Below are 13,347 nucleotides of genomic sequence, written 5' to 3'. Positions count from 1 at the left end.
TTCTGCCCGTCCACACACAGACACAGAGAGGCTACACACGATGGACCACTTTACAGACAAGAGGATATTAAACCCAACAACATTCAAATCTTACCTCTGTCCTATGGTGATAGAAACTCCAGTCTTCATCGGAGTCCTCGGTCACATCTGTGGTTGCTGAAGGTTGTTTGGGTCACTGCAGCTGATGGGAGTCCTTCTCTGCTTCGTAAGACAAAAAGAGAGGAAACCAAATGTTGAGTTTCTCATGTCAATGTAGATCAATTTTCTTGTTTTTGATTCATCACAAAAAATATCTAAAGTACAATCAATGTATTGAGTAAAGATAAAAACACTCACCTTTTTTTATAGTTCTTCTCCTTGGACACGTCACGATGCAGTTTGAATCCTCCTGTGGAAGCGCAGGTGTTCGGTTCAGCAGGACCTCAGATGGAAAGCTGGACACATAATCATTAACAGCATTAATCATAAACAGACATCCTTACTGTATGTGAGCTGTGAGGGGAAGTGTCAGTACTTACTTTAGACCTTTTTGTCTGTCTCTGCAGCATCTGCATGATGACTGTAGTCTGGATTCATGCCGGTTTCCATCTGGTTGCTCATGTTTTAAAAGCTGGAGACGACAATCATGAAATTAGCACCAAGCACACATGATGAAAAGCACTGAAACTGTCTTCATACATGTAGAAGTCTCACCTGTAAGTGCAGCGTTACATCTAATGAGGTCCTGCTTCTCCAACTGAAGATGCTGCATCAGTGTTTTCTGGGGGGGGGGGGGGGGGGGGGGGGGGGGTTGTGTTGGTTTCTCTGAGAGAAGAAAAACAAAAGCATGATAACTTGTAATGAATAAATGGAACAATCTGGTGATGTTATGAGTTAAGGATTCACGTTAAACAGAGTGAAGTGTGAGGTGTAACTCTGAACCTTTGACTCCAACATTTACCTCAGTTTCATCTTTTTCTCTGTCTGACTGAAGCTGCTCCGTCTCTGTCCCGTCTGCCTTCTCTGAGCTTCTCATCACTGGTGGTGTAGTTGGTCTTCACTGTGGGCTTCTTTCCTCTGTGTCTGCTGCTGCTCTCTGACTGAACAAACTCATGATGCTCTTTTCCAAAAAAATGGTCAAGGATGATAAACTAATTGTCAAAGCATCACCGTGCCAGCACGGTACAGCAATCAGGAAGAATCACACTCTACTAGTTAAGCCATGATCCTCAAAGTTCATATTTCACTGATTGGAAGATATGTACAATAATTAACATCATAATTGCCAACTGTCAAATAAAATACCATGATTATCATTCAAAAGTGCTCATGATTTGAGAATATATACACGAATAAATAGACAGAAAAATGGATAAATAAGCAAAATGAGCAGTCAACACAAGCCATATTCTGTTCAGATCACAATGCATTCACATTCTGACTCATTCAACACCAGCACATAGCTTTTGCCGTCGAGAGCGTTCAAGTTCAGGCTGCGGGCTAACAATGTAGCATGCTAAGCTAACGCAGGCACACAGAAACATCAGCGGAAGGAAAATGAGCAAATACCTTATTCTTTATTTAACTCGAAGACATTCATATTTCCGCCACGATCAACGACAGATAATGTTCAATATAACCACTCAACACAAGCCTTATACTAAAATAAACTCTCAGTAAATTCATAGCCTTCACAGCATTCCACGTCAGACAGCGGGCTAATAGTGTAGCATGCTAAACAAGGCAGTCACACAGAAACATCGGCGGAAGGAAAATGAGCAAATACCTGTTCTTTATTTAACTCGAAGACGGTCATATTTCCGCCACGATCAACGACAGATAATGTTCAATATAACCAAACCAAGCAAAAAATAGGTCTTACCCGAACAAAGCTCGCCAGACAGAAAGACTATTCGAGAATATTCGAAGAACCATGGGCGAAGTGACGATCCAACAACCAATGAAAACAGTGGAATTGCTGACGTCCAATAAAGGTTGAATATGTACTGCGGACGTGCAATTTTCCTTTCGCGGACATATGTGTCGTCAGCGAATGGCATGAAGCTGTTATTACAGCTGATGTGTTGATCATAATGGAAAACATATGAGTCCGTGCGCATTTGTCTCGTGAGTGGCACGGACCTGTTATCACAGCTGATGTGTTGATCATAATGGAAAACATGAGTCAGTGCGCGCTATCGCGCGCATTTGTCTCGTGAGGGCTAGCATGAAGCTGTTATGATAGCTGATGTGTTGATCATAATGGAAAACATATGAGTCAGTGCGCGCTATCGCGCGCATTTGTCTCGTGAGCAGCTGGCATGAAGCTGTTTTCACAGTTTTGGCTGCCCTGCTGACAGACAGAGGCTGTCATGTTATATTGTATTAGGAGCACAGATAAAACAGGCTGGCATAATGCTGTTACAGCAGGCCAGCCATCTTGGCTCTGGCTTCATCAGCTGTGATAGAACAGGGCAGACATCTTGAGTGAGCTCCCAATTAGTTGCTATGGGCAACAGCTGTGACTGCCAACTGCCAAATCTGCACCTCACTTTGTCCCCTTAAAATCATGGGGTTTTCATTTTGAGGAAGAAATCTGGAACAAACGGTCGCTGTTCGAAAAGTAGAAGTCGTATCCGAATAATTCTTTCACCGTGAGCACCAGAAGGGACGGGGGAAGCCAGCGGATTTATTCTTCTAACCCCCGTGGCTCCTTTATTATGGCAGTTTTAAAATTATTTTTCTGACTGATTTCAGGCCTCGCCCGTTTTATAATGGGATTTAATGTTCCCTCTCTGTGCTCAGGTGATTTTTGAGAAATCTGTGAGGCCCAGCTCAATGACAGTCACATTGGGTGAAAGAATACCTACGATTTGATGTATAATTTATCCAGATCAGGCAGATATTTTGGACGTGACAGGCATTTGTTTGAAAAATAATTTGTTAAAGATTTTTAGAGTGAGACTTAGAGTGTGAAGCCAGAAAATTAGCTCCTCTGGACACCTAAAACGTAAACTGCCGTTGTGTCAAAGCCATATAAGCTATTAACAAGCCCTTTACCACAGTTAAAGCTGAGTCTTTCCTGTCACACACAAACTTTGAATGATGTGTGTGTGACCTTGTATGACTGAGTTCAGAGGCCTCCAAGGGGCACACCTTTTATTCTGATCTTGTGTAAGGTTTGTTTTTTTTTGGCAGTTTTAAAATGAGGCTTTCACACTGATTTCATTGCTTGGCCTGTTTATAATGGAAAAGTATGTGAGCTGGAGTGCGACTCTCTGTGCTTAGAGTTGATTTGTGAGAAATCAGTGAGGCCAAGCTCAATGAGAGTGACTTTGTGTGAAAGAGGACTAAAATACCTACGTTTTGATGTATAATTCGTGTAGATCAGGCAGACATTTTGGACGTGAGAGGCATTTGTTTGAGGAAGTTCTTTTTAAATCATTTTAGAGTGGGGATTAGAGTGTGCGCTCCATCAGACGAAGTCCTCTGGCTCCATAAAACGTAAACTGCCGTTGTGTCAAAGCTGTATAAGCTATTGACAAGCCCTTTACCACAGTTAAAGTTGAGTCTTTCCTGTCACATACAAACTTTGAATGATGTCTCTGTGATACTGTATGGCTGAGTTACAGCCCTATTTTCATGCATAAAAATCAAGAAGGAGCAAAAATGTTCATATTTCAAAATTGGCTTAATATTTGACAAAGCTGAAACATTTGGTAATAGCTGAATGTCTTGTGAACATTTTAAAGTTTGAATGGTGTATGCTCAACTAGTTAGGTTGGAAAGAGGAGGACGTTTTTGAAGAGTTGAAAGAAATTTCCATTCATTTGAATGAGGAAAAAAGTTGAATAGAAGTTGAATAGTTTAAAAAGTGTAAAAGATATCAACACCAAAAGTCATAGCACACATCTCCTGAACAAGCTGAACGTTTTGATACCAAAATTGTTGAAATCTGTGAAAGATTGCAGGAGTAGTTAAGCGCCGAAAAACGGTGGAATAATAATAATAAAGGGAAACAGGAAAACAATAGTGAGAATGCCTTAAAGCATTCTCACAATAAGTATGAGCAATAGTAATATGTGTGCCCTACCTTTGGCATTGGCACCCATAATAATAACCAGACCTGTACTCTATTTATGTAGGCTGGGTCAGGAAGACAGCCAGATCCATCGCCACGATTCTTCACCCCCTGCAGCCCCTCTCATACACTCACCCCCAACCCTGCAGCCATACACTGCATTGACACAAACCATATTATGTATTTATTTTATTTTCATCTATTTATTGTATATTGTATATATACGTTCAGTGACAATAAAGGCAATCTTGAATCTTGATCTTGAATATGGTGAACAGGAATGGAGACAGAACAGTCTCCTGTGGGGATCCTGTTTTACTGACCATCACATCAGACAGACAGCTCCAAAGATGATCAACCTGACATAATCATCAACACATGAGACAGTAGATGAGCTGACAAGCATCCCGTGCAGCTTCTTTAAGGCACGCTGCAGCAGGTAGCATGACAGCATCACCCACACTGTGTTGCAGGATGCACAGGACTTACTGATGCAATCAGGTCCAGGGCACTCAGCAGGGGTGACTGTGGGAAAGCAATTTTTAGAGAAGGTCTGAGGACTGTGCCTGTGTGGGATGGCCCATTAGTGGGTCCTGAGGGCCCCCCCAGTGGTCTTTGATGCTGAAACTTGTTATCTATTTCATACCCTTTCACACATCCTGGATGGTTTCCAGCTGGAGTTTGCTCTCCAGCCTCTGCCTATAGGAAGCCATTACACCTTCACACCTCAGTTAACGCTGCAGCTTTTTCAACTCATCCTTGTCACCAGATCAAATGGCTCCCTTCTTTTGATTCAGAAGAGCTTTCAAGTCACTGGTCATCCAAGGCTTGTTGTTGGGGAAACAGTGTAGCCTGTTTTGGAAGCCTGTGATGCAGTCTGTGAGACTGTCGATACCTCTAATCCTTGTGATGACAAACTGCCTTGAGACTACAGTAACATACTAAAGTGTGAATAGAACGAGATTGTGGTCTGATAATATAACATATGGGAGTATGATGTTGATTAATTAATCAGATTATTTATCAAAAAATAAAGTATTCATTTTATAGTTTAGTAGCATTTTAGTATTTTTCTATCATTCCTAAAACCAGTGCAAAAAGTACAAAGTATTGCAAGCTCAGAAACGGCTTTAATTTTTTTTCTCAAAAGTTGTAGATACAGATGCATGAAGTGAGAACATATTTATCTACCATTATCAAATATTACAAAAATACATATCTATACACACACACACACACATATATATATATACATATATAAAATATTCAAACAACAATATATAATAGTAAAATATGTTAACATATTAACAATGTGCCCCTGAACCGAGTCTTTTGAGGTATTGGAGCTGGACCTGGTGATCGTGAGTCTGAAGGGCCACCCTGAGAATGAGATGCTGGGGTAGACGGGGGTGGCTGGAAGGAGGACCAGCCCTGTGTGTGGGACGCTGGAGCTGATGTGGGTGGCTGGAAGGAGGACCAGCCCTGTGTGTGGGATGCTGGAGCTGATGTGGGTGGCTGGAAGGAGGACCAGGCCTGTGTGTGGGACGCTGGAGCTGATGTGGGTGGCTGGAAGGAGGACCAGCCCTGTGTGTGGGACGCTGGAGCTGATGTTGGCTGGAAGGAGGACCAGCCCTGTGCGTGGGACGCTGGAGCTGATGTGGGTGGCTGGAAGGAGGACCAGCCCTGTGTGTGGGACGCTGGAGCTGATGTGGATGGCTGCGAGGAGGACCAGCCCTGTGTGTGGGACGCTGGAGCTGATGTGGATGGCTGGGAGGAGGACCAGCCCTGTGTGTGGGACGCTGGAGCTGATGTGGATGGCTGGGAGGAGGACCAGCCCTGTGTGTGGGACGCTGGAGTAGATGTGGATGGCTGGGAGGAGGACCAGCCCTGGAGGTGAGTGAGTGCTGAGTAAGATAGTGATTGCTCACAATGAGCAAGATCACTTTCTGCCAGCCAGGCATCATCTCCAGTGTGTGTGGGTGCAGGTGTTCTGGCAGAGCGACGTCGACGAATTACTGCCTCGCCCTCGCGGTTTTCAGGTTCATGGAACTCCATAACGGTGTACCCATGTTGAATAGGCTCAGATGGTAGGTTCCGGGCCTGAAGGAGGGATTCCTCTGCCGAATGGATCTGCTGAGGAAGCTGTACACCTTGCAGTAATCCATCACGGTCAGTTCTCTTCTGCCGATCGTGCAGCCTACAGGAAATAAAAGTCAGAAGAACACATTGTTGTTCAGTCAGTGTTTTTTATTTACTTTGTAAGAATATTGTAAGAATCGTGAAAAAATAAGATTATAAAAATAAACTCACCAAGAGGACACTGTAGTAGTGTTTATGGTTACCAGTACCAGATTGGTCTTGTCCAGTATGTCTTTGCAGTCCTCAATCAGCTGCTTGATGTGACTGTAAGCCATGACAATGGACTGAGGTATTCCAAAGGTTTTCCCTTTGTTGTCCTTTGGCCTGTTTCTGGCTTCCTTGAACTCTTTGTAGAGTCTGAGGGCAACACACTCAGATGTCCTGTTATGGTCAGGTCTTTGGGCAGCCTGGCCATGCACCATGAACAATCTGCAAATACATGACCAGATGACAGTCCACATTATGTATGAGTATTGTGAACATGTGTGCTGCATACATATATCTGTGAATAGACAAATACATGTGCACAAATATTCCAGGCATATTAAAGACACATACCTCTCAGCAGCTTGTTGGCCTGGAGCAGAGCCACTACGCTTTCTCGATGCTCTCCATGGCCCTTGAAGTGTCTTTTTCTTACTTTTCAGAGAGTATTTGGTTGTAGACTTGTCAGCTGGATCCAGACAGGAGTACAACCGCAATATCTCTGCTATTTCAGAATTTGACAGAGCCGTTATTGAGCGATTAAGTTTCACTAGACACTCTGCTAAGGCGTCGACAGCCTCCCACCCGGGTACTCCTCTGGGATCACACCTACTGTCCTGTAATATGAAAGGAAAACAAAACCAGTTATCATGAAGCTAATTTAAAATAAAACATAAAGGACCAAGCATTTCTAATCACCAGAGGTTAACAACTTTACCGGAGTTGCAGTAACAGGTCCCTGGTCCTCAGATTGGGAGCTGACAGGACCAGCACTATCGCCACTTTCAAGTGTACAATCCTAAGAAATCACAAGGCAGTGAGAGGAGTACAATGAAGCTGAAAAACTCTGTTGTGCTCGTATTACACAAAGGAATGGTCGATTTGAAAAGTCAAACATATGCTATTGGTATTGAAAATTACTCTGCAAATTAGATTTCCTGTAAGAAGATTCAGGGGTTAAAGTGCCACCACAATACCTGAGATGAGGACTGGAATGAGATGTCAGTGGCCTGAGGAATTGTCACATCAGGACATTCATCCTCCGGGCCCTCATCCAGAACCTCAGGCAGGTCAGTACCAATCTCAGTTTGCGGACGCAGTAGATCTCCTCTGTTTGACTGTGCCAGCAAATATTCCACTGCAATACGTTCACCTGACATAAGTAGTTACCAGAAAAAAAAAAGAATGCATAGAATGAGTGGATGAAAAAGAGGTGTAACCATCATGTAATATCCACGTTATTAAGACAATATTCTGTTCTGTTATTGTTCTGAGAAACTTACTGGTCGGCTTCCCCGGGGGTTTAAACTCTGGCAGAAGTGGATATCCCAGGACCCTGTTGCTAAGGGCATTCAAGCTGGACATCAAGTGCACATCATATATTTTTGTGCGTGATGTATCACGCATGTTCATCGCTTGCTGAGCCCGATTGATGTTCCATCTCGATAGCCCCTCAAGCATGTACATCTGAGTGTGCAATGCATTACACCTCCACCCTGGCAAGACAAAAACATTGCAGACGACAACAACAACAAAAAAAGAGTCTTACGAAAACTTCATACACAGCATTCATAAACAACATTTTTCAAATAACATTTCAACTTGCCTGGGATGAAGCCACACTGGTGGCGATGGAAGCTCTCAAGAGAGGATGAGCCTCTGCCACACCTCAGGACATCCAGGATTTTGCCTCCCTTCTCCACCGGGGATCCGATGTTTGTGTACAACTGCACACCAGGTGGATCTTGGATGCAAGGCAGATGCTTCTGCTGGACCTCCCAGACACGAGACATACTGTCGTGGTTTATGAGATGCAAACCAGTTGTGTCTGTGAGGTCCCACATGGAGTCCAGCAGTTGACGGATCAGCACGCGGGTCTCCTCCACCCCTCGGGTCTTCCTGCGGCAGTGCCTGGCCAGCTCACTGGATGTAATGCTGGACAATACCTGGGGGTCAGTAGGTACATACCTGCCACGCTTTTCTTTGAGTTCTGCCCTCTTCGCCTCCTTCAGCTTAAGAATGTCCTCCTTGTCCCATTCAAAAATGCAAGTGGACAACTTAGAGCAGAACGTGCCATACAGTGGATGGTGCTCAGTTGTAAGACCTTTTGAGAAACGCCTCATGAAGTGAAACACATCCAGCCTCACTACTGATTTCCAGGGGCGAAACCAATTAAGAACTGGGCTCATCCCTGTAAAAATCAGCAACAGACGATAAATCAGTCGAGTTACAATCGCATTACAATCCCACGGATCTACATGTGTAAAATGTGTGAAATTAAAAATTTACATCACAGCACAAATGGAGGAAACACACCTGTTTCACTGCAGCAGTCTCTGTCCACATATATGGCATCCGGCTCTGGCTCACCAGCATCCATGTACCTCCTCACAACCCCTTGACACAGCTCATCAAGCCCAGCCCCCTCACCAGTGGTCAGCACAGAATTGAGGACTTGGCCATACTCGTTGCCAATATTTGTCATCCAGGTGGCCGTGTCCTCAATGCCACCTGCAAGCATTTTTGTGATCTGCAGAGCGTTAACGTAGATGTTATTAGGCATACTGACAAGCACAAATGGAATTAACTGTACAAAGTTTTACGTTTACCTTTTTGGTATAATCAAGCTTTAGTATTCTGCCAAATATTGAGGTGATGACTCCTTTCAGCTCATCTATGTGGCTGAGAATGTAATTTGTGTGAACTGTCTCAAACCACTGGGCCAGGGGCAGGGGACAGTAGGGTGGCGGCGGCTTATACACAGCTTCAGTTGTGGTGAGAACACACGACCTCTTGTGTATCACACAATCAGTTAAGTAATCAGTTGTTCTCCTTGCCCACTCCTCGCTGTGTGCCTCCTGAATAGCTTGCTGTAAATAGCTGGAGCTATTCCCCAGTGTTCTTGGGCGCATTATTGCCACACACTTCCTGTCCAGGGCCAGATGGGTTGTGAGGACAGCTGGAAATTTATTCCTCTTGGAGGGATCTAATTGTTTGAGAATTTCTGTACTCCAAGGGCAGACAGGTACCTTGCACTGACTACATTTTGGATAGTCTCCTCCAACAAGGTAATATTTTGAATTTATATCTATGACCTCCCTCACCTTTGTGTATATGCCGGAGTGGTGCATCTTTGTGTTGCACTGAGTGCATTTCAAAGGAATGCCCCACATCCGCATTGGAGCCCACAGAAACAGCCGCTGTCTGAAATAATTCTGTGGCTCCGGAGGTGAGGTAGATCGGGTGGGGTTTGGAGGGTTGAACCAGTTTTGAGACTGGTTCTGTCTGAGCTGTCCAGAGTTTTCATATAAGATCCGGGCTATCCACTCCTGATCACCCGCCTTGATGATCTTTAAAAACTGCTTTGGCAGATACCTCACCATGCTTACCTCTGGAGGACGCAGAGGACATGGGGGTCCAGGTGGTGCTGATGAGATGGCTTTGTGAGCAGCGGCATTAGGAGCATCTTGGGAGCAGATGTTTTGTGGTGCTGGTGTCACCTCTTGAGCTGTGGGAGGGTGAGGAGGGGCTGAAGGGGTAGGAGGAGGAGGAGGAGAAGGAGGAATGGTATTCAGAGGATGGCAGTTCTCTAAGTGCTGTGACAACCCCACAATACCCCAGGCCATTGCACCACAGTGCTCACACTGCTCTTTAACATGGAAGTCCGACAGATGCTGTGTGTAGTTGTCACACATCACCTCCTGGCCACACAGGGAGCAAGAAATTGAGTTTTCGGATGTGGCTCCTGCCCCTGAACTTCCCTGAACTTTAGTTGCTGCACTGGACGTGGATGTTTCCACTGGACGTGGATGTTTCTCTACTGCCTGTGCCTGTGTCTGTCCTGAACTGCTTCCAGCAGCTGCTGTCTCTGCCTGCTCTGCTGACTGCGGGGGGAAAAATTGCATTTATATTTGTATATGTCCTCTACATCTAACAATTCTCTGCATAAAAGAAACTGTTCCCACACTGAAAAAAAATCACGCACGTACAACTCATTAAAAAAAACATTTGGCAGCATGTTTATATCACATTCAAAATTGAATGATTCAATGACATTACTTACCTCATGGTATCCACATTTGCAGGGTATCTTTTTACCAAAAATGTCTAATTTTCTAACTGTTTGGCCATGTAGGGGGGTCAGGGGACACATTTTTATCCTCTCAAATACCGCCCTCCACCTTCTGGAACCAGGCCTCTGCCCAGTGGAAAATCTGTGTTTTCCATGGGCAAAGAGGGACATCACACCTGACCAGTACGCGTCTGGCTTCCCAGTCTTTGTCATTTCTATAGAAAATAGAGAAATAGAAATAGAAAAAAAAAATGCAATTATTTGGCAACAGCTGTTGTAGGCTACAAGGATCTACTCAAATCAAGAAAATGTTAAATTGAATATCCATTTTCTTTCATTCACATGTCACTAAAAAGCACATAGGCATATTCTTCCATAAAATCATTAACCCTTTTATACCTACCATAGACCAAGTCCACCAGAGCTTATTCATTAATTGGTGTATTTTTTTAACCCTAATGTTATCTTCATTCAATGTTGAACAATTTGGTCTTCCCGGTCAGAAATGACTCCACTAAAACCCACCATAAAAAAAGTTTGTGTGAGATAGAGAGATGTATATAGAGAGACATAGCAACAGAAATCATAGGTCATACACCAATCAAAAGCCTCCTCTCTCTTAATGGATATTTATCACTCACTGTATGTGTGTGTGTTGTGTCCCCCATTCATTTCTAATGACCGGTCATTTTTTTATGTTACGTCTCTCGTTTTATATCGAACATAGAATTATCTCTCTATTGTATTTGAGTAATTTTAAAGTCGAGTGACACAGCCAAAAAAAAAAAAATTTAAATAAAAAAATAGGGCAGCGTTGAGGCTGACCGATACATCATAGCCTATTTTACATTACGCTGCCTTATTTAACCAAGCACTCTGAATGTTATATCAGTTTTAGCACGTAAAGTCACAATCAATCCGAGGTATTTCGTAAAAAGTTTCACATTGATAACTAAATAAATGCGTTATGCTCCGATAGTAAGCTAACATCATACTCTGCTTTTTTTTTTTTACGTCAACTGAAGAACTTAACTTAACTTAACTTAACTTAACTTAACTTAACTTAACTTAACTTAACTTAACTTAACTTAACTTTTTTACATCAATTTAACGACATACAAATATTCCGTTCAGGGGACTACACAAACATATCTAAAGCGGGAAAAGTCAAGTTAAAATCATTCATCATTAATTTTTGTACTTACTGTAAGTGTTGCGGACAATCAAACTGCCCGCCGCCGGTCGGCTCATCTTTTTGTTACCGCTCCCACGTCACAGGGGTGCCAACTAACCAATCGGAGAGCGGGAACCCAAACCAACATCTGATTGGTTCTTTTGCCCCTATGAAAGTTAGGACCTGTTAGGACCTTTGTTAGGAACCTTGTTAGGACTTGTTAGGACTTTGTTAGGACTTTGTTAGGACTTTGTTTGATGTGTTAGGACTTTGTTAGGATGTGTTAGGACTTGTTAGGACTTTGTTAGGACTTTGTTAGGATATGTTAGGACCTTGTTAGGAAAATGGTTAGGAACACTTTTGCAGTTCAATCTGCACAGGGTACGGCCACTCGTCCCCTCATCTGTTGTTTTGATGCTAAAAATTTGCGTCCTCAACAACAGCTGCTAAAATTTCAGTCTCACATTGCAGCCTCATTAGTAACGCAGGGCTGTGAAAGGAGGAAATCAATTCTCCCTTCCTTCACAAAAGGAAAAAAAGGGGAATTAGCTCAAGTGGTAGAGCGCTCGCTTTGCATAGGCAGGGAGCCGATCTTTCCGCCCGTCTCGCCAGCAAAAAGACCCCAAAAAATAAAGAATAAAGAAATATCATTGACATTATTCCCTGCAGCTATATTCAGGCGATATCTCTGTGCATTATGGAAAATTTTTAGTTGTATGTTAATTGAGTCACCTGGCGTGAGGTAGATGCGAACCGGAGATCTGCCGGACAGAGCTATGACGCTCCCCAGCGATCAGAAATCCGATTGCGATTTCTGATCATTGTATTAATTAATACTTATTCTGTGTGTATTACTAAGAACATGGCTTTAGCTTTAGGATTCTATGCCCCCAATGACAAGTAATTCTTATCTGTTTATTGTTATTATAATAATAATAGCCATAATAATAATAAGACTGATGCCATAACAGTGTCACGTTATTGTATTTATTCATACTTATTATTTTGTGTTTATTATGAAGAACATTGCTGGCTTTAAGATCACATGCCCCTCATTGACTTGTAATGTTTATTTCTGTTTCTGTGTAATGATAATAACAATAAAGTGTGTCTTCAAAGGCTGTGGGACAATGTGGAGCTTTTTTGATGATGTCTTAAATGTTGGTACAATCAAATTTAATGTATATGGACATATAAGTAAAATAAACAAATATTTAAGAATCAAGAGTCTTTATTGTCTGTATATGAGGCAATGAAATTTTAATAAAACACTGAAGTGAAACTACAGAAAAGTAAAAAACTGTACACTAAGTAAAAAAATAAATAAGTAAAAGCATAAAAACTATATACATTCTATACATGGAAGCACACAATATACAATATTTACAAGCAAAACAGTTGTAATTTATTTTGCTGGTGGTCTTTTCTCTTTTAACCACTCTTCAAGTGTTTTTCCATTCGAGGCACGCGAGCAGAATGTTTCATTTCCGTGACGACTGTGCCCGAACTCTTTTGTTTTGGGGTGGCTACACTGGCTACAGGTGTTGTAGCCGACGTCTCTGACATATTTCCTTTTTTGGACTCCACCGGCGCCTGTTCCTCTCTGTGTACCGGGACACAGGAGCAGCAGGGGACAGAATTAGTGGAGCTGGGCCCGCACTAGAAGTTGAGGCACCAGACGCTGTCAGTACCAGTGAC

The sequence above is a fragment of the Leuresthes tenuis genome, unplaced genomic scaffold (assembly GCF_036924035.1).
Source record: "Leuresthes tenuis unplaced genomic scaffold, fLeuTen1.0.hap1 SCAF_5, whole genome shotgun sequence".
Taxonomy (NCBI): domain Eukaryota; kingdom Metazoa; phylum Chordata; class Actinopteri; order Atheriniformes; family Atherinopsidae; genus Leuresthes; species Leuresthes tenuis.
Note: the sequence above shows the minus strand (reverse complement) of the source record.